General features: G+C 36.7%; 1 protein-coding gene across 3 annotated transcripts in view; it reads left to right on the top strand.

Annotated features, from left to right (window-relative positions):
* The window catches only part of LOC137240747 (alpha-tocopherol transfer protein-like), an 87,827-nt gene that overhangs the window by 49,447 nt on the left and 19,407 nt on the right, over positions 1 to 18,973 (top strand). The window contains exon 1 of one of the 3 annotated variants that reach the window (XM_067767420.1): positions 4,311 to 4,443. The exons of the other annotated variants lie outside the window; for them this stretch is intronic. The gene's annotated coding sequence lies outside the window, so the exon portion shown is untranslated. Of the gene's footprint in view, positions 1 to 4,310; positions 4,444 to 18,973 lie in introns of those variants that run through there. 3 annotated transcript variants of the gene reach the window in all.

Raw genomic sequence — 18,973 nt, 5'->3', positions numbered from 1 at the left:
AATTATTTTCATTTCACAATTAAAAGCAATAAGAGCAACCCCCGCTTAATTCATACAAATATTCCCTAATATTTGTCAGAAAAATATTTTGTTTTGGAATTTCAAAGTAAAAAAAATATTATTAACCGACTACTAGCGCCCTTACCCTATAACTATTTACTTCTTTATTATTGCTCTTAGAGATTTTATTAACAACAAAATTTTTTTATTATTATTTCAAAATCATTCAAACTTAATGAATTTAACCTCAAAATAGAAGAAACACCGCCAGGCAATTTTTATTCATTTTTAATTCACTTGCCATTTCACGCCGTTTGACCTTGACTTATACCTTAAAATATCTAAAAGTCACCCAGCTCACAAAAAGTATGAACTTAAAAAAATAAAATAAAATACTAACAACAACAACAATAATTACTAATAGCTACAAAAAATACGACAAAATATATTTATGATCGGCGTAAGCTAACTAATGGTTATACGGTATCTGATGGCATACATGCACATACACACATACATACACACCCTGCAAAAAATAGTGCGACTAGTCCCTCAGATTAATCTCTTTTGTCTACATTGGGGTATATTTGATCCCCTCTAGTCCCATTGGGATTAGTCAGATTGAAATCTATGTAGCCCATTTTAAGAAACATAAAAAAAGCGACGAGGAAGTGAGTTAAATAAAAAATTTATAGGTGACTAGCAGACCTGGCAGACGTTGTTCTGCCCTAAATTTGGCCTATCTGCATACATTTTAATAAGCATTTTCCGTCTAACTCTGCCCTACCCTTCTACACTCTTTCCTAGTCTTTTTATTCACTCCTCCCTTCTTCTTTTTCGATTCATCTCCATTTTCGTCTCATTCTATCTCTTTCTAAGTCTTCTCTCTTTTCTCTTCTCTCAAGTTTTTCTCTTTCTTCTTCATCTCTTATTGCCAGTCCCAGAGGGTTTTTTTATTTTTATTTTAGAGGGTGGTATGTATTTTGTTCCAGTCTCATTCCGAGTCTCAGTCTCAGTCCCACTCCGAGTCTCTGTCTCAGTCCCAGTCCTAGTCCTAATTCCAGTCCCAGTCCATCTCTGGTATACTTCCCTGAAAAACGCATCGTAAATACTAATATAGGCAAATTTAGATGCGAAATTTCAGGCAAATCGAATAGGACGTATGTAAATAGGTATGTGGGTATTATTAATTCTTGTTTTTATTTCGGCTTCGCATGCATATTTATTTATCAGTTTTGCCAGGCTGATGCGATTAAATCGAATATGTCAATGAACTATAGATCTCTCAGAAATAGCTTTCATTTGATATTCATAATACACACACATTCTAGGTGTATCCGTGTCCATGTTTTGACCTATATCTCGTGACCGTGGTCACCCAGCGGTGTAAAACTTACTCTGTACTAAAGCATACATCAGCGGCTTCAATTTGATATCTGTATTGTATAAACACACTCTAGGGGTACCTGGGTCCACGTTTTGGGCTATATCTCGAGACCCTAGATTCCCAGTTGTATGAAACTTATCCTGTACTATAGCACTCATCAACAGCTTTCATTTGATATCCATATTGTAAAAACACATTCTAGGGGTACTCGGCTCCACGTTTTGGGCTATATCTCGAGACCCTAGCCTCCCAGTTGTATGAAAATTATCCTGTACTATAGCACTCATCAACAGCTTTCATTTGATATCCATATTGTATAAACACGTTCTAGGGGTACCCGGGTCCACATTTTGGCCTATATCTCGAAACCCTAGTCACCCAGGGGTATGAAAATTATCCTGTGCTATAGCACTCATCAACAGCTTTCATTTGATATCCATATTGTATAAACACATTCTAGGGGTACCCGGGTCCACGTTTTGATCTCAAGACCCTAGGCACGTAGCGAAAAAAAGGTAGACGTTGGCCGATTCTCAGACCTACCCAATATGCTCACAAAATTTCATGAGAATCGGTTCAGCCGTTTCGGAGGAGTTAAGCCCCTAAAACCGTGACAGAAGAATTTTATATATTAGATTGGTTCGAATTATTTAAGAAGAATACGGAGCCCCAAACCGAACCTAAATGACTTGGACCATAAGTTCCATTATCGTCCACCCATATCTCTTGTACTGAGTTGGCGACTTAATAATTTTTTTACTTAGATATATTTAACAATTTCTTGCAAGTTTTAATATTGCGCTTAAAATGTACATAACCTCGTACTATACGAAACCTAACACTTTTTGTTTTGGGATAAAGGGATTAGTCATTCGTTCGTTCTCATATGGGTGCAAAGGTCCTATCGTTCCCGTTCGGGTATAAATGGGTACAATTAGTCCCATGCTCAAACAAAAGGGAACAGTTCAACGCATACAAAGAGACCAAAATTGGTATTAGTCGCATAATCCTTTGCGGCACATCCCGGACTCCTCTTAGACTAATCGAATTTTTTGCAGTGTATTCTTTTATTAGGTACATGCATACATAGAGTTTATGGCGTCACATATAAACAATGTTATTGTTTTGAGCCCATTAACACCAAATTATTTGCCGTCACGTTTACAACAAACAACAATAAAAAAAATAAAAATAAAAGTGATCAAAAGATCTTAATAATCGCTTGAGCATGTGTATGAACAAAATGCAACTGAAGGGTCGCGCATGCGCATTATGGTTTAAAAAAAAAAAAAACAGTTTTGGGTAAGAACTAATCATATGAAATAACTCCCTGTAGTACAATTGGCGATATTGTGTGAAATTGATAAAATATCGACAGCTTTTTGACAATAAATCGATAACTATTTGATGAAAAATCTAAAGTTTTCTATAACAATTGATAATTACTTGTTAATTTTTCGAAAAACATTCGATAACTTTTTGATGGTTAATCGATAAATTTTCGATAAAAAAATTCATAGCACGCTCTTAAAAATTGATGTCATTTCGATAAAAAAAACTATATCTTCCTGGTAACATATCAATTACTTTTCTATAAATGAACGATAACTTTGCCACGCCCATTTTCAAAAACTAGAATTTTTTCCTATTTCTTGTTATACTTTCACTTGAGAAAATAAATACTATTGATATAAAGATCTGTATTGCAAAGATATTGCTTATTTTATTCATCCACGGCCCTTTTAAAAATCTTTCTTATAATAATGGGCGTGGTGCTTCACTGATTTCTTTGAAGCACTCTTTATAGTAAAGGCAATTTCTTTGCCGAATTTGGTTATGATAGTTTTAACGGGTTTTGATTTATGATTAATAATATTTTTAAAATTGATTTTATCACAAGTGGGCGGAGCCACGCCCATTTTCAAATTTTTATCAAGAGTCTCAATATCAGTCTGCATATAAAATTTAAACTTTCTAGATGTATTATTTACTAAATAAACAGGTTTTTTGTGTTTGCTGGGTATGTAATGTTCGGTTTCAACCGAACTTAGACTTCCTTACTTTTTATCGTTTATTTATCTTAAAAATCGCTGATGCTTTTACATTTGTTCACTATATATTTCATATCTTATACACCCGATTATTTGGATATTACGAATGGGATAAGGTTATTTAATGTTCAGCCCCGTTCATGAAAGGAATGAAGTCTTCGACAGTCCCGTTCTTACTGGTTTTAGAATAGGATATTCTCTTTTTGTGATATTCAATATTACAGCCTAATTCAGGCTCGTATTTACCGACAGTTGTTAATCACATACGCACATTTAAACCTACTCCAAATATATTCGCAAAAATCTAACATTCGCCACATCCCTAGCAGCAGCATATTCAAATATAGCACATACACCACCCAGAAATCCGTCAAATACACTTGACCGTCGCATAGAAAATATTTCAAGTGAAACCCTTCAGCAAAGTGAATAACCTAATTTTTATTCGATTCAAATCGAACGAAAATGCAAAACGTAACATACAAATTTTTTACTTATTTTTTACAAATTCTTTTTTGTTTTATTTTAGACACATGTCTTATTTGGTTTCTGTGCTTTGGTATGTGAGCAATGTTGTTGACCGCTGCTGTTGTTGCTTTTCTTACTATTTTATTACTTTATTTAAAATTAATGTGAATCAATTATAAACAAAAGTTCCAATGATAACAAAATAGCAAATGACAACAAAAAGTATTAAGAAAAGAAAGAAAACAAATAAAAAGTTTAAAGTCTAAGATAGTTGTGATTGAGTATCGACGGCGTAAAATTGTTATAGTTCTTAGTTCGGTTGTGCGGCTTATTTGCGGAAATTTTCAAATTGTTCAGTCTACAAATAGCAAAAACAACAAAACGGGAACGGAACAATGCGAATAGTTGGCTAATAAATTATTTACATTTTTACACACCTGTGAGCATTATTTTTGTATTTTTTTTTTTTTGTTTTGAACGAAGATCTCACTCACTGATATCGAACAGCACCTACTAATCATAAAAGCCTACGTACTTGTAAGTGTGTAATTTTTATTTATTAGTCATTTATTACTCTTATTGAATACTTAAGAAAAGTCATTGAATAGGTATCTATCATTAAAAAATTTGCATTAAAAACCAATAACAGGAGTATGTGTTGATAGATGGAATTATTGTATAATAAAACAAGTAAGGACGGGACTGTCTGCGGCTCTGCCGAAGACTTAATACCTTTCATGAATGGGGCTGAACAATAATCTTATCCCATTCGCAATATCCAAATAATCGGGTGTATAAAATATGAAATATATAGTGAACAGATGTACATACTAGCCGTTGAAAAGGTAGCAGAAATGGCAATTTATATAGTGTATATAATATATAAATCACCGATCCCGGTGATTTTTGTAGGGGACATATGCTATATATTAGACTGGGTCGAAAAAAAAAGTTGACAATGTCCGCCCCTAAATTTGATGATTATGTTGAGAGGGTTTCCGAAAATATATTTTTTTAATTTCCTTTGATCCTTCGAAATACAGCCGAAAATGTTTTTTCGTTGTAACTTGGTTATTTGACGTCCGATTTTTAAAATTGATACGTCATTATTTTGGCCTTGAGAAGCTTCACATTTCCGTTTAATGTTCTTTTAAGCTATGAAGTCGTTTTCACATGATTAGGTCAGCTAACAAAATTTTACCCCCAACCTTTTTTCTGGGTATTGGACAAAACCCACTTTTTTGTAGAGATTGGGGCTTAAGTAAACAAAGTACTATCTCCGTTTTTCGAACTTAGCCTCCAAAAAATAGATATCGGCTTACGAAGTTCGAAATTCTACATTTCGAAATTTTATTTTTTTGTTAACGCGTTCAGCAAATTGAAAGAGTTTTGTTAGCTGACCTAATCATGTGAAAACTACTTCATAGCTTAAAAGGACATTAAACGGAAATGTGAAGCTTCTCAAGGCCAAAATAATGACATTTCAATTTTAAAAATCGCATGTCAAATAACCAAGTTACAACGAAAAAACATTTTCGGCTGTATTTCGAAGGATAAAAAAAAATAAAAAACATTTTTCCGAAACCCTCTCAACATAATCTTTAAATTTAGGGGCGGAATTAGCAACCAACCCAGTCTACTATATATACGACCGATCTCTTCGAATTTTTCAGACGACAATATTTGCTATATATGCGACAATTTATTTATTAGTCTACAATTTAAAATTTATACAGTCTAAAATGTTCAATTTACTTAAAATATGTAGTATGTGCGATATAAATAACATATTTATTCTACAAATTTATAAGTAGGATAGATTGTTGTGCATCATTTCTTATAAGTATGCCCAAGCAGGCAGCCGTCGTGAGGATCTCTGAAGGAAGGAGCTGTGTGCCCATTAGGGAGCCGATGTGAAGCGCTCATAAAGGAGCCGACGCGAAATGCTCATGAGGGAGCTGTTTGCCCAGTAGGGGGCTCTCGTGAGATGTAATGTATGTTGTAGATGACGCAGTGATCAGTACGTTTTTGTAATATATTTATTAGGCGTATGATCTTATGACACTTTTATGTGTTTTGATTTGCCTTTGCTTGCATTAGATAATCATTTTCTAATTTACGTTAAATAGTATACTTTTCTTTATTAAGAAAGACGAGTCTGACGTAAGCATTTGGCGAAAATTTGAAGCCTCTAGCTATTAAAATGGGGCATTAATTACGAAAAGTTTCTTATCTGAACAATGGGTTGTGTGGGATATATATTCTATATATACCACCGATCTCATCCATTTTTTCAGACAACAATACGTGCAATATATGAAAGCATATGGTGAAGTTTGAAGCTTCAATATGATAAATTGAGGAAGGTATGACAAAAATTCTATTTTCTGAAAAATCGGTTATATGGGGGATATATGCTATAGTGGTCCGATCTTGCCGGTTTCGACAAATGTCTAATCGGACACCTAAATATATCCACTCACTAAATTTTATCAAGATGTCTCAAAATTTGAGGGACTAGTTATGCAAACAAAAACAGAGAGACGGCCATAGCTAAATCAGCTCTGCTCTTCATACTGATCATTTCAGTGCACTTATTTGTGGGTCTATCTATTTTCCTTTAAGGACTTAGAATTTTGAGATTCGTGATGAAGTTAAAATACCATTTCATTGTCATGAAAGGTATAAAAAACATCCAGTTGTCAAGTACTCGTGAAGCTCGGTGTAAGGATTGGTACAGAAAGTTCTAAAAATTTAGAACTCCCTAGTAATTTTTTGTACTCAGCGTGCTTTGCACACAGAGTATATTAACTTCGGTAACATAACGATTTATTGTAACGGCATAACCGAATCGAAATAAATATAGATTTCCACATATCGGTGCTTAATGTGAAAATGAGCTAAGTCACTTTTTTTGAAATATTTTATTTTAATGCAGTTTTAAAACTGAATTCAAAATACATCGATCAAAAAAAAAAAAAAAAAAAAAATTTTTAGTTTTCATTTTTACGTGCTGTGGGCAATTATGTGTAAATGTGCTAAGTCGTCAGCTGTTAAAAAAAAATGTGCTAAGTCAACCAGTTAATAATATCAATCTGAATTACTAGTCATTTCTTTGTGCGCGCATTTTATTTACTTATTTAATTCATTCAGTCTAAAAGTACATGCTTTGTTGTTGTTGCTGTCGTACTAACGGTAAAGATACTCCCCGAAGGCTTTGGGGAGTGTTACCGATGTTGATGGTCCTTTGCCGGATATAGATCCGGTACCTTCCGGTAACAAAACGGTAAGGTACTAGCCCGACCATCTCGGGAACGATTTATATGACCGCATTAAACCTTCTAGGCCATTCCGCCCTCCCCACCCCTAGTTCCATTAGGTACTTGGGGTAGCCAGAGCCTCGGCTGTCAATGAAACAGGATTCGCCAGGGTTAGAAGAGGTTGAAAATTGGCTTGGAGAAGCTATATATTGCGCTGGTAACCCCTTGAAATTGGATTCACCCAATTGAGACATGCCTTTGGTGTTTGATAAATGCTTTGCGCTGACTATAATCTACTTCAATTCTTACATGTCGATAACTACATGCTTTCTTACAGACTCGTTAAATTTAGAAAACAATTCAAGCTTAAACTTATATAAGCTGTTATTAAAATTAATAATATTACTGAATCGATTTGCTAGATGTATAGTCCTAGTTATAGATTCATTCATAGCATAATTCGTTTTATGAGTTATTTAGATAAATAATCTATTATGCCGAAGATCACGCAGTGGAATATATGGAATGAACAAATTATATAAATCAGAGCAATTAGTGCTAAAGTTTATTACATTATAGGCAAGCATGAGTGAGATAAAAGTTCTTCTGTCATGCAAAGCTTGAAGACCAAGCAATTTGTGCCTGCTGGTATATGATGGGAACCCGTCTGGCCAGTGAAGCATACGTAAAGCAATTTTTGTAAACATTTTTTGAACTTTCTCAATTTTATAGGAGTTAGATTCATAGAAAGGATTCCATATTATTGAGCAATATTCAAGGCCACTTCTGACCAAGGATATATAAAGTGCCTTCAACGTCATAGGGTCCTTGAAGTCACTGGTGTTACGCCTACTGAACCCAACCACTGCAACAAATTTTGAAACAATGAAGTCAATGTGACTAGAAAAAGAGAGTTTGGAGTCAAAAATTACACCCAAGTGTTTACTTCCTTGACAACGATTAAGAGATTTAGCATTTAGATTATAGATAAAGTATGTGGCAGTTGTCTTTATGGAATAAGACACAACACAGCATTTGTTTGAATTTAAAAATAAATTATTGTCTGCGCACTATCCGGCAAAAGTGTCCAGATCAGAACCGCTAGAAATAGTTTGACAAATAAATAGTATTTTTTGTGAAATATATGGGTTTAGTGTTATATTTCAATCATTAATGGGGAGGTTAGGTTAGGTTGAACTGGCCGGTCCATGAGGACCTCACCTAGACTGATTGAGTTCGTAGTGTTACCAGAAGTTTGTTTTAAGGACCAAACTGAAAAACCCTATCAAAAACCAGGACCTATGTTATAAAATAACTCCGTCTTCTTGGCACATACTAGAAGCTTCCTAGGACTTAAGCCACTTGCTGCTTCTAGATCTGACAGCTGTATCACTCCTAATAGCTGTAGTCTTAGCCTGGCAAGTGCAGGGCACGAGCACAGAACGTGCTCGACCGTTTCCTCCTCCAACCCGCACTTCCTACATCTGCTATCACTGACCAAGGAGAGGAGTGATGGGGAAACATATTGAGTAAAAAGTGCTAAGTCAGGAGAAAAAATTAGTTTTGAGTGCGTAAATTGTGCTAAGTCATAAAATTGTAGCTGGGTTAGCATATATGATTTTTATTTATCTTCTTCTACACTCAAAAGTATTGCAACTAAGGTATCCTCATTCACAGTTTTGAAAAAAAGTTTATTTCAAAAACAAGTAAAGGTGTCTAAGTTTGGGTGTAACCGAACATTATATACTCAGCGTGAGCTTCAATTGTACATTTCATTTCAGATAAATTACTTTTCTACATAACACGTGGTACCGCCCGTTAAAAAAAAATGTCTCCTCATTTCCTCTTACAATAAAACTAGATAAGTGAAATACTATTGATTCAAAACTATTTTTTGTTAAGCTATAGCTTATTATTCTAGTCTACGACACTTTTCAACTTGTTTTATATCTAAGTTGCCGTGGTCTTTAACCACTTCCGTCCATTTTTACTAGAAATATTTTCTGCTATAAGGAAAATATGAGTACACAATTACATTACGATATGTTAATTTTTCTTCGAGTTATGGCTCCCGAAACATAGAAAATTGCTTACTCATAAAAGGGCGGTGCCACGCCCATTTTTATAAATTTGAAAATTTTCCTATTTATTGTTATAAATCCACTTGGGAAATGAAATACCATTGATATAATCTTTTTTGCAAAGATATAGCTTATTTTATTCGTCCACGACCCTTTTAAAATCCTGTATATAAAAGTGGGCGTGGTCGTTAACCGATTTCGTTAATTTTTCTCCAAATCATTCCTTAGAGTAAAGGCATCCTCTCTGCCGAACTTTGTTACGATAGGTTTAACGATTTCTGATTTATGATTAATAATATTTGTAAAATTGATTTTATCACAAGTGGGCGGTGCCACTCTCATTTAAAAATTTTTTTTCAAGTTTTTATCAAGAGCCTCAATATCAATCCACACGTCAAATTTCAACATTCTAGGTATATTATTTACTAAATAATCAGTTTTTTTGTGTTTTCTAAAATGTTATATATATAAAAATTTTTCTGGGTCCAGATAAGCTCGTATACCAAATTTGGTGAAGATATCTCAATATTTACTCAAGTTATCGTGATAACGGATAGACGGACGGATGGACGGGCATGGCTCAATTAATTTTTTTTCCATACTGATGATTTTGATATATAGAAGTCTATATCTATCTCGATTCCTTTATACCTGTACAACCAACCGTTATCCAATCAAAGTTATAATACCCTGTGTACAAGTACAGCGGGTATACAAATTTGGCAAAACTCACAAGATCATCCCATGCTACTGCCCGAAGAACAGTTTTGCGTAGAAAAAAATTTCAAAATTCGGAGTATTTTTTTAGATCTCTGCGCCACGTAGCGAAACTTTTTCCCTCATATAATCGGGTCCTGAAATATGTGCCGAGTTTTAAGACTCTAGCATCACGGGAAGTAACTGAGAAATCGATTGCAAATTTCCAAATTTTGTTCTGAAATTCGCAAACAAACATGAAACCGACTTAATATAAAGGCACCTTTGGCCACGCTCATTTTCAAAAATTTTCAAGATCTCGTAGTTTGCCCTACCAAGTCACATGCGGTAAGGACGACTAATTTTTTCTTAGGATTCACCTTAAAAAAAATTTAAGATAGGAGTGGTCGTCAACGAATTTTATTCCTCTTTATTTGGTGTATGTATTTAAAATGGCAATGGAATGTCGCTGCCAAATTTCAACACGCTATCTTCAATGGCTTGTAGAGCTTTCAAATTTTCTTTAATGAATTGTGGGCGGTGCACGCATATTTGCTATTTTGCATCATAAAGTGAACCAACTTACCAAGTTTCATAAATTTATCAGCCTTTGGTAATGGGCTGTCGTTTTTATTTTCGAAAGTTTCGATATCGAAAAAGTGGGCTTTCGATTTCGCTACGCTAATTTTTTATACTAATTTATTCTGGGTTAGGATGAGCTCTCTCACCGAATTTAAAAAAGATATTGTAGCGAATTTTGGGGATTCCGATATTGTAACGAATTTCCGCTTATTCCAAACCTTCTGCTAACGTTTGAATCGCTAAACTATTGAATAAATAACTCCAATATTCAATAATGCAAAATGGTCTTTATTATACTACTTTGAGAGTACTTCACAATAACACTTATACTTCACAACCAATAGCGTGCTTAAATCAAAAGTGAATCGTCATTCCTCAGCTTGCGCTGCTTTTATACTCTCTGTTGCCTTGTCCGTATACTTCTCCTAAGATCTAGTTGTTTCGAGAACAGGTGCATGTCATGCTTGATTAGTTACTAGCTATATATATGTATATCTGTAGTCCACGCCTCTCGCATAGCCATATGCATGTGTATGTGAGTAACTACTTCAGCTGATGACCACATGTGTGTGTGGAAATATCTCTCCGTTGCCTTGTATGCATGTGTGTAAATGATGACTGATGTATTCATGTACACGAGTGTGGCTTGCTTCATGTTTTTCTTGTTGCGCGATTATTTACTAACAGCCTAGTGATGTCAACATTCGCCACAATATCTCCATTTTTGCTCAAGTTATGGCGCTAACGAATGGACAGAAGTACAGACGAAAATGGTTCAATCGAAATTTCATTTGACACTGATTTGTTTTATACATATCTGGAAATCCATGCTGGAAGTTTATATCTATTTCGATTTGATTATTATTGTTGAAAGAAAAATTACACTGAAGATGGCACAATGCCTAAACCGATTTGTCTGCAAACGAAATTTGACAAGCGACTGAAAATCGTTCCAATAAACATCAATTTCGAGATTTCCATATACCATTACAACCTTCTGTTATACTATTAAAGTAATAATAGCTTGTGTATAGGTACAGCTAGGTACTAATGAGCTTATGCTTAGTTGTACATTTTCGTTTATACGATTTGATTGGGTATATAATTATGATGTCTGTCTGCTTGAATGATATGTAAATTTCCTTGACTTTTGGCATTAAGTGAAGGCAAACCTCGGCATTGATATTGAAATGCTTTATCTTAATGATTAGTCAAAACTTTGAAACTGGTTGTTGTACGATTGTTTTCGTTTTCCGCATGGATAGACTCCATTTTGGGCAAATCTTGAAAATTTGAATAAAATTTTAGTCATAATAAAAAGTAGCGGAGCTGTTGTTTGCTATATTTCTGCCAACAATATTTTAATAACTTTGGAAGTAAAAACAGTTATGGTACTTGATTTCCCTTTAGAGTCATATCCGTAACTGTTTAATTTTGGAGATTCGGGAGATCATATGAATTACATTCCATGCTGTCTATTTCGGCTTTTATTATTATTTTTTTTTTTGGAAAATCGTAGTAATCTACAATAAATCCTCAATAGATAATCTACGCGTTTACCTATGTTCCATCCCTGGGAACTCCCCCCCTGCGGGTCAAAAATATACCCGCGGTAGGTATACCAATCGTAAAAGGCGATCATAATACCACAGGTCCCTGTACTGTTAGTTAAATTAGTTTATGTTGATCATTTATATTTTCATACTCTAAACTAACAGTGCACACTAACCGTAACAAATTGGTGTCATCGTATTAGTGACGAAATATAAGGCTAACCAATCCTGGAGTGATGTTTACTCGAAAGAGAGCAGAGTGTACGATGTGTACCGCCTGCGAGCCCTATCACGGTCTTTAAAAATTGTACCGCGGGGTGTAGGACAAGCCAGTTGTAATCTGATGCAATGCACGGTATGATGCTTGTCAGGTTCAAGGTTCTACCTTGAGGATTTGTATGAATCGCGGGGGTTGTGGTTTCGTGTCGTATTCCTTTGGTTTGTCCTTAATACGACGGATTTACTTTCTTGGAAGTTGACAATAAAGCATACTTAATCAAGCTATGCACTCGTTTCTTTGTTGGAGTCGGCAATAATATATTCCCTTCGGAGTAATGCGGTCTTCTTCGATGGAAGGTTGGCATATAGTTTACTCGTGGTCTTTCCACATGGGTAAACTGCCTCACTACTCATTCTCTTCTATGCATAAAAATTTCAAATACTCTTCTGTGGAAAGTAAAAGAAAAGGTTGATAAATAAAATAAAAAATAAATAAATGTAAGGTGCGTTAACCTCCGGAGAGATCTAAGGCCGAGCGTCTCTTCCAATTTGCGTCGTGCTCCTCTTGATTTTCCCTACAAAGTGGCCGGACGGGACCTACATGTTTTATGCCGATTCCGAACGGCATCTGCAAGGCAGATCAGTTTTCACTGAGAGCTTTTCATGGCAGAAATACATTCGGAGCGCTTGTCAAACACTGCCGAGGGGCGACCCCGCTTAGAAAAATTTTATTCTAATTGAAAACCTTATTTGTAAAATTTTGATGTTGCTTTGTCCGGGGTGTGAACGCAGGGCATACGGTGTGGTAGGCGGAGCACGCTACCATCACAACACGGTGGCCGCCAAAAGGTTGATCACATCGCTAAAATTGTGAATGGAGTTTAAAAATACTGTTAAAAATCGAGTGTTTTACAAAGAAGTCTAAGTACATGCCTATCGTTTGTTGATTACAGTTGATAATTGTAAGAGTGGGTCTGTGTCCACGTTAGGCTGTGCTGAACGTTGGCATTTGATCTTCAGTAAATGTACCTGTTATTAATGAAGATGTATCTTGAGAGTAGGTGTGTCCGTGTCTGACACCTTGGGGTTGAGACTAGATTATTTTCTGTAAAATTTTAACGTGTCTCTTTTATTTTGTTCCTTCAATTAAAGATTACACTCTAGAGGTGGAACATTTTCTATGAAAAAAAAAAAAATCGCAGCTCTAAAGCTTGTTCATAATTACCGATTATCGAGGGGAAAATCTATATGGGAAATCTAGTTATACAATTAACGAATAAGAGTTAAGTACGAAAATGAAGAGAATCCCGTTATATGTAGACTAGGTCTAAGACCCAATTTATCAAATACGATACAATACATCATACAGGTTTGGACGATGGAATCGTTAAAAACTTCACACCGATATATCTGGAATTTCCAATTATATCGAAGCCATACAAATGACAGCTGTTTATATTTCCCGAGAAAAATGGGAGGCAGGGGGATTAAATGAAGTGATGCTAATGGGATGCAGAGTGGGACAGTTCGTGCCCACACTTGTACCATCAGCACTTAAGTCTGGGCTATAGAATTTGAATTACCCTGCAAAAATCGTTGGATCATGCGGTCCACTTGTGTCATACTGGAGTACTCTATGGAATACTCTGTTGTAATGCTAAGCTGGAGTATATGGTCCAGTCATAGGACATCTCAATATTAATTGGACCATATGGACAGTTGCCATTTTGTAGGACATCAACGAGCTAGGACCGTCTCTTAATGATATAGTTTTGCGCTAGTTCGGAACTAATGTAATTCGCTGCAGCGTTGTTTATGAGCTACCAAAAATACAATTTTCTAAGTTTTATCGAATAAAAGATATTAGCAAAATCAATGGCTTGTGATTTCAACAGAGGCTTGAAAGCTCTCTCCTTTCTGTAGGAATTCTTACGTGAAATGAAAAAAAATTAAGCCGTTGAATTTTACTTTTTTTAAAGACATTTAAAAGATTTTACTTCTTTTAAATACAACAAAGGTGAGTCTGGGAATTTATAAATATGATATAAGGATAGCCAAGCGAGATTCAAGGCGAAGCTTCTGCGAAAACGTAGAAGGCTGCAATGAATCCGCGAGGCTTCGAAAAATACTCTCTAGGAATCTCCCTCCTCTGGGGTATCTGAGAGATGTTGGTGGGGACTGGTCGATCAGTAGCGAGGAGTCCCAGAAGCTTTTACTGGACAATCATTTCCCTGAAGTCCCAATTGCACAGGGATCTTCGCCTACATGGTCGGCGGTCGTTGGCCATGCAGAAGTCCCTGCCATTCCAATACGGAAAAGTCAAATAACTTGGGTTATAGGGTCGTTCAAGTCCTATAAGTCTCCGGGCCCGGATGGAATAATTCCTGCGCAACTTCAAAAGTCTTTGGGGATTTCCTGCCGCTGGTTGGCCACCACTAACTGCCTCAGGCATAACTATATCCCGAAGTCTAGGCACACGGTTAGGGCTATTTTCATTCCGAAGGCCGGCAGAAGCTCTCATGTATCACCTAGGGATTTCAGGCCAATCAGTCTCTCGTCGTTTCTTCTTAAGACGTTTGAGCGGTTGATTGACCTGTACCTACGGGACAGGATACCTCGGGGGTTACTGTCGGCTTCACAGCATGCGTACTGCAAGGACAGATCGACGGAAACGGCTCTCCATTTTACTGTAAAGCAAATAGAGGGGTCCCTACAACACAAAGAATATGCTCTGGGTGCCTTTTTAGACATCGAGGGGGCTCTTAACAATGTCTTACCGGGGGCAATCGAAAGAGCTCTGGTGGGCTTAGGAGTCGGGGCGGCTCTGGTTAAATTTATTAGCAAACTTCTATGCGGCAGAATTGTCGCAGCGTAGTGGGGAGGGGCCATAATTAAGAGGAAGGTGTGGAGGGGCATGCCACAGGGGGTGTCCTATCTCCTCTGCTCTGGGTTGTGGTAGTCAACGAGCTTCTTGTGGGGCTGGAAGCCAATGGTTGTCGGGTGGTTGCCTATGCAGACGACCTCGCTATCCTGGTCAGAGGCAAATTTCTGGGCACCCTGCGCGATGTTTTGCAGGGCTACCTGGATACTATGGCTAGGTGGGCTGAATCATGTGGATTGGCGGTCAACCCGGGAAAAAGGGAATTGGTTCTGTCTACAAGGCGATATAAGATGCACGATTTCAGAACTCCCTTGATTGGAGGGGTACCGTTGGTACTTTCTAATAGGGTTAAATATTTTGGGACTGTTTTGGACAAGAAACTGTCCTCTAGACCCAATGTGGAAGATCAGGCCAGGAAGGCCGCCGTTGCCTTGTACTACTGCAGAGGCGCTATCGGAAAGAGATGGGGACTCTCGCCAGGAGTAGTACACTGGCTTTATGACTGAGTGCCTGACCTCGCTTGCTATTGCATCGAATTATTTTACAATTAAGATTATCTGAGTCCCGGGCCATAGTGATATCCCGGGTAACTGTCAAGCGGATCTCTTAGCCCGCATCGGTACGACTGAACCGGATGAAGATGGCTGTAGGGATTTCGGGATTCCACTGGCCACCTGTGGATTGCTCCTCCATAGCTGCGCCTCGAGTCAGCTCAGCAAACGTTGGGCGGACATCACGTCTTGCAAGATAGCAAGATCTTTCTGGCCGAAAGTGGATGGCAGGAGGTCTGCTGAAATAATTGGGTTCACTAAGGCTCGCCTATCAATGGTCATTGTGGTTTTGACAGGGCACTGTGCCATGGGTATCCATGCGGTACGTCTCAATTTACTGGAAACTCCATCCTGCTGCAGCTGTATGGAGGATGATGAGGTGGAATCACAAAATCACTTTATGCTTGATTGCCCAGCTTTTGCCAGAACTAGGCGAAAGTACTTCGGGCGCGACTCACCTGCATCTCCCGAGGATTTATCCAAAGTTGAGATCGGTATCATTCGGAGCTTTATCGTTGCTACAAAACGATTCTCTAAGTGGTTAGATCTAAATCACCGTTATTTTTGGTGCATGCGGTCCTCCGTGTTGTCCAAGTGAGCTATCCTTATCAGGTACCTAACCTAAAAACAACAAAAATAAATAACACTTGCAAAACCAGTTTATTAGCGCGGGATGAATTGGCGGCTCAGTAAGTTCGCACATGCATCGGGCTCATCAATGTAGAACGTCAAGTATCTATAATCTTTCACGAGACCCGGCAGCTTGACCTTTCAGGGCTGTAGTGCTAGTGACTGGATAATATTTCTGCAAATTTCGATCATCGGAGAAGTACGGTGATCCTTTGTTACAGTTTTCCACTATTCCGGTGGTAGGATCAGTGCAAAGTTATTGTAACTTCAAAAACATGCCTGAAAGATTTAGGGGAGTATTACGCTGTTGATGCTTCTGATACGATCTAGTACAAGACCTAGCAAGACTGCGGCCGGAACAAGTTGTTAGGCCCTTGGAATCTTTGGGTCTTTAAATTTTAGCCGCCTCACCCAACCTAAACATCGTGTTCACCAGTTTTGAATAACTGTTTAAATAGATCTAAAAAATGGCGCGATTGGTATTAAAAGATGTGCTTTGACCTCGACATCAATAATCCGTCAGCGAAAATTAAAGATTTCATGCCTGCCAATAGATATTTTCCACAAAACAGATGGCAAACATGGAGTTTGAGTTTGGTGGAAACGTAGTATAATATGTTTACCCTTGGCTTGTGCTATGAAAATAGCTGGCGGGTGTCCTGATGCAAGGGCACATATAACTATCTTCTTCGTCGAATATGGATTCAGCGTAATTTATAATCAGTTGAACTTAGTAGTTGTTGATAAAAAAAAGTTCTAGGTTACAGTTCTTTCTGGAATTATTCTGGCTGATACCGCTGGCATCAATATAAAAGTTGACGTGGCTGCAGTTTAAGCTATTTTCTTTCAGTGTTTCTACTGCTTTGGTTACAGGTACTACTTCCGCCTAAAAAACTACACAGTGCTCTGGTAGCTTGTGACATCTTTTCATTTCTGGATCAGTACAGTATGCCGCAGACCCTACTCCTTCCACTACTTTGCAACCATCGGTGTACACGTTTATCTCCTCGTCCGCCATTTGGTCCTCTTTGCGCCAACCATCCACTTATATTGTGACTCTAATAACCGCTTCGAAGGGCAGATACGAAATTAGGCAGTCTGTTCGTCCTGTAATATCCTCAATTACTACTACTATTACTATTACTATGTAATATCCTATACTACTATGTGACTGTATGGTCTGTGCTCAAGTTATCCCGAGCCACTGAGTTTCGTGCGAAATGTTGAGTTAATACTAAATTCTATAACCGTGGTAGCACTCCCATCCACCGCTCCCTTTATTGTGGCTACTATTTTATTAACAATATTTATTTACGCCAACAACAAAATTTAGTTATTTACTAAAGCTGACTTTGTTCTGTACTTGAAATAGTCTATTATTTAAAAATGACTTATTTTTTCAAGCAAATCAATAACAATCCAACAGCAGAAATACAACTGTGATAATATTATGTTTCAATATGCAATTATAGCAATGTTCCATTCATCCGTTAGAACTAATTACTAATCTGTGTATTCACCTTGTATTTAATTAAAAAAAGTTAATCTCTTTTTAACATAGCAATCAAATTTAAAACACTTAATAATTGAAGAGCATCTTACTCACATATCTATTTTATTACTTCCTTTATATTATTTTCGTTTGGTGCTTTTCCGCTAATTTCTAGCTAGATTTTTGAACACACTTAAGAAATCCATAAAATGCAATATTAACGCCACGATTCTAGTGTGGTAACAACATTCTTCACCACGGTAACGAAATCATGTGGCAACTTTTACACCCTTTTGGTATTCTACCCGCGAAAGTAGCCGGATAATTTTTTACCCACAAAAGTAGGTGGTTAAATCAAAATAACAACAGAAAATGCAAAACTGAAAAATAAATAATTGTAAGCGCAAATAAGTAAAGATAATAGTAAAAAAGTGTTGCCTCTTGCTATACATATTTATTTACATTATGTAATTTCACAGAATAAATTACAATATACCCATCGTCCCGTTTATTCGTTAACCTCGTATCTACAAGTGAGACATTTTCGGTAAAGCGAACACGGTTGCCACACCATGTTTTCAGTTGGGACCAAAATTCATCGAAAAAAGGGCCACATATTTGTTTTATTTTATTACTATCAAATACAAAATTTTAGGATGTTTCCATATAAAATTTTACTAAACATAGTGAAGACATTCCTTTCATTCAAGCTGAACAAACAAATATATGTGCATGCAACCAAAAATGGTACTATATTTTGACATAGAATAAGTCTTTGTCTTTCACCAACCAAACGTAGTGAGCCTAGTTTTTGTCACAAAGCTCTTGGTTCTGGCATTATGTTGTTGATTGCAATGAAATAAAATGTATAGTGCAGTTAGGTTTTAGTAAGAAACGGTTCAAAATTTGCGTTCTGGTGTTGCCGAACTATGTATGTGGAAAACTCAGTAAATCATAAATGAAACTAGGCAATTTTGTTAGTGCTATTTTTATAAATGCTTACTTTTTCCCTTAACGTTTAAACTTCATATCAGAGCCTAGATTCAGTAAGTGTGAGTTTTGATACGGGAATAATTTTATACAAAACATTTCTTCCGAAATCAAATCTCTTTACCAGTTGCT

This window comes from Eurosta solidaginis, chromosome 2 (genome assembly GCF_040869045.1).
Source record: "Eurosta solidaginis isolate ZX-2024a chromosome 2, ASM4086904v1, whole genome shotgun sequence".
NCBI classification, from domain to species: Eukaryota; Metazoa; Arthropoda; class Insecta; order Diptera; family Tephritidae; genus Eurosta; species Eurosta solidaginis.
This window is presented reverse-complemented; position numbering and strand designations above follow the sequence as displayed.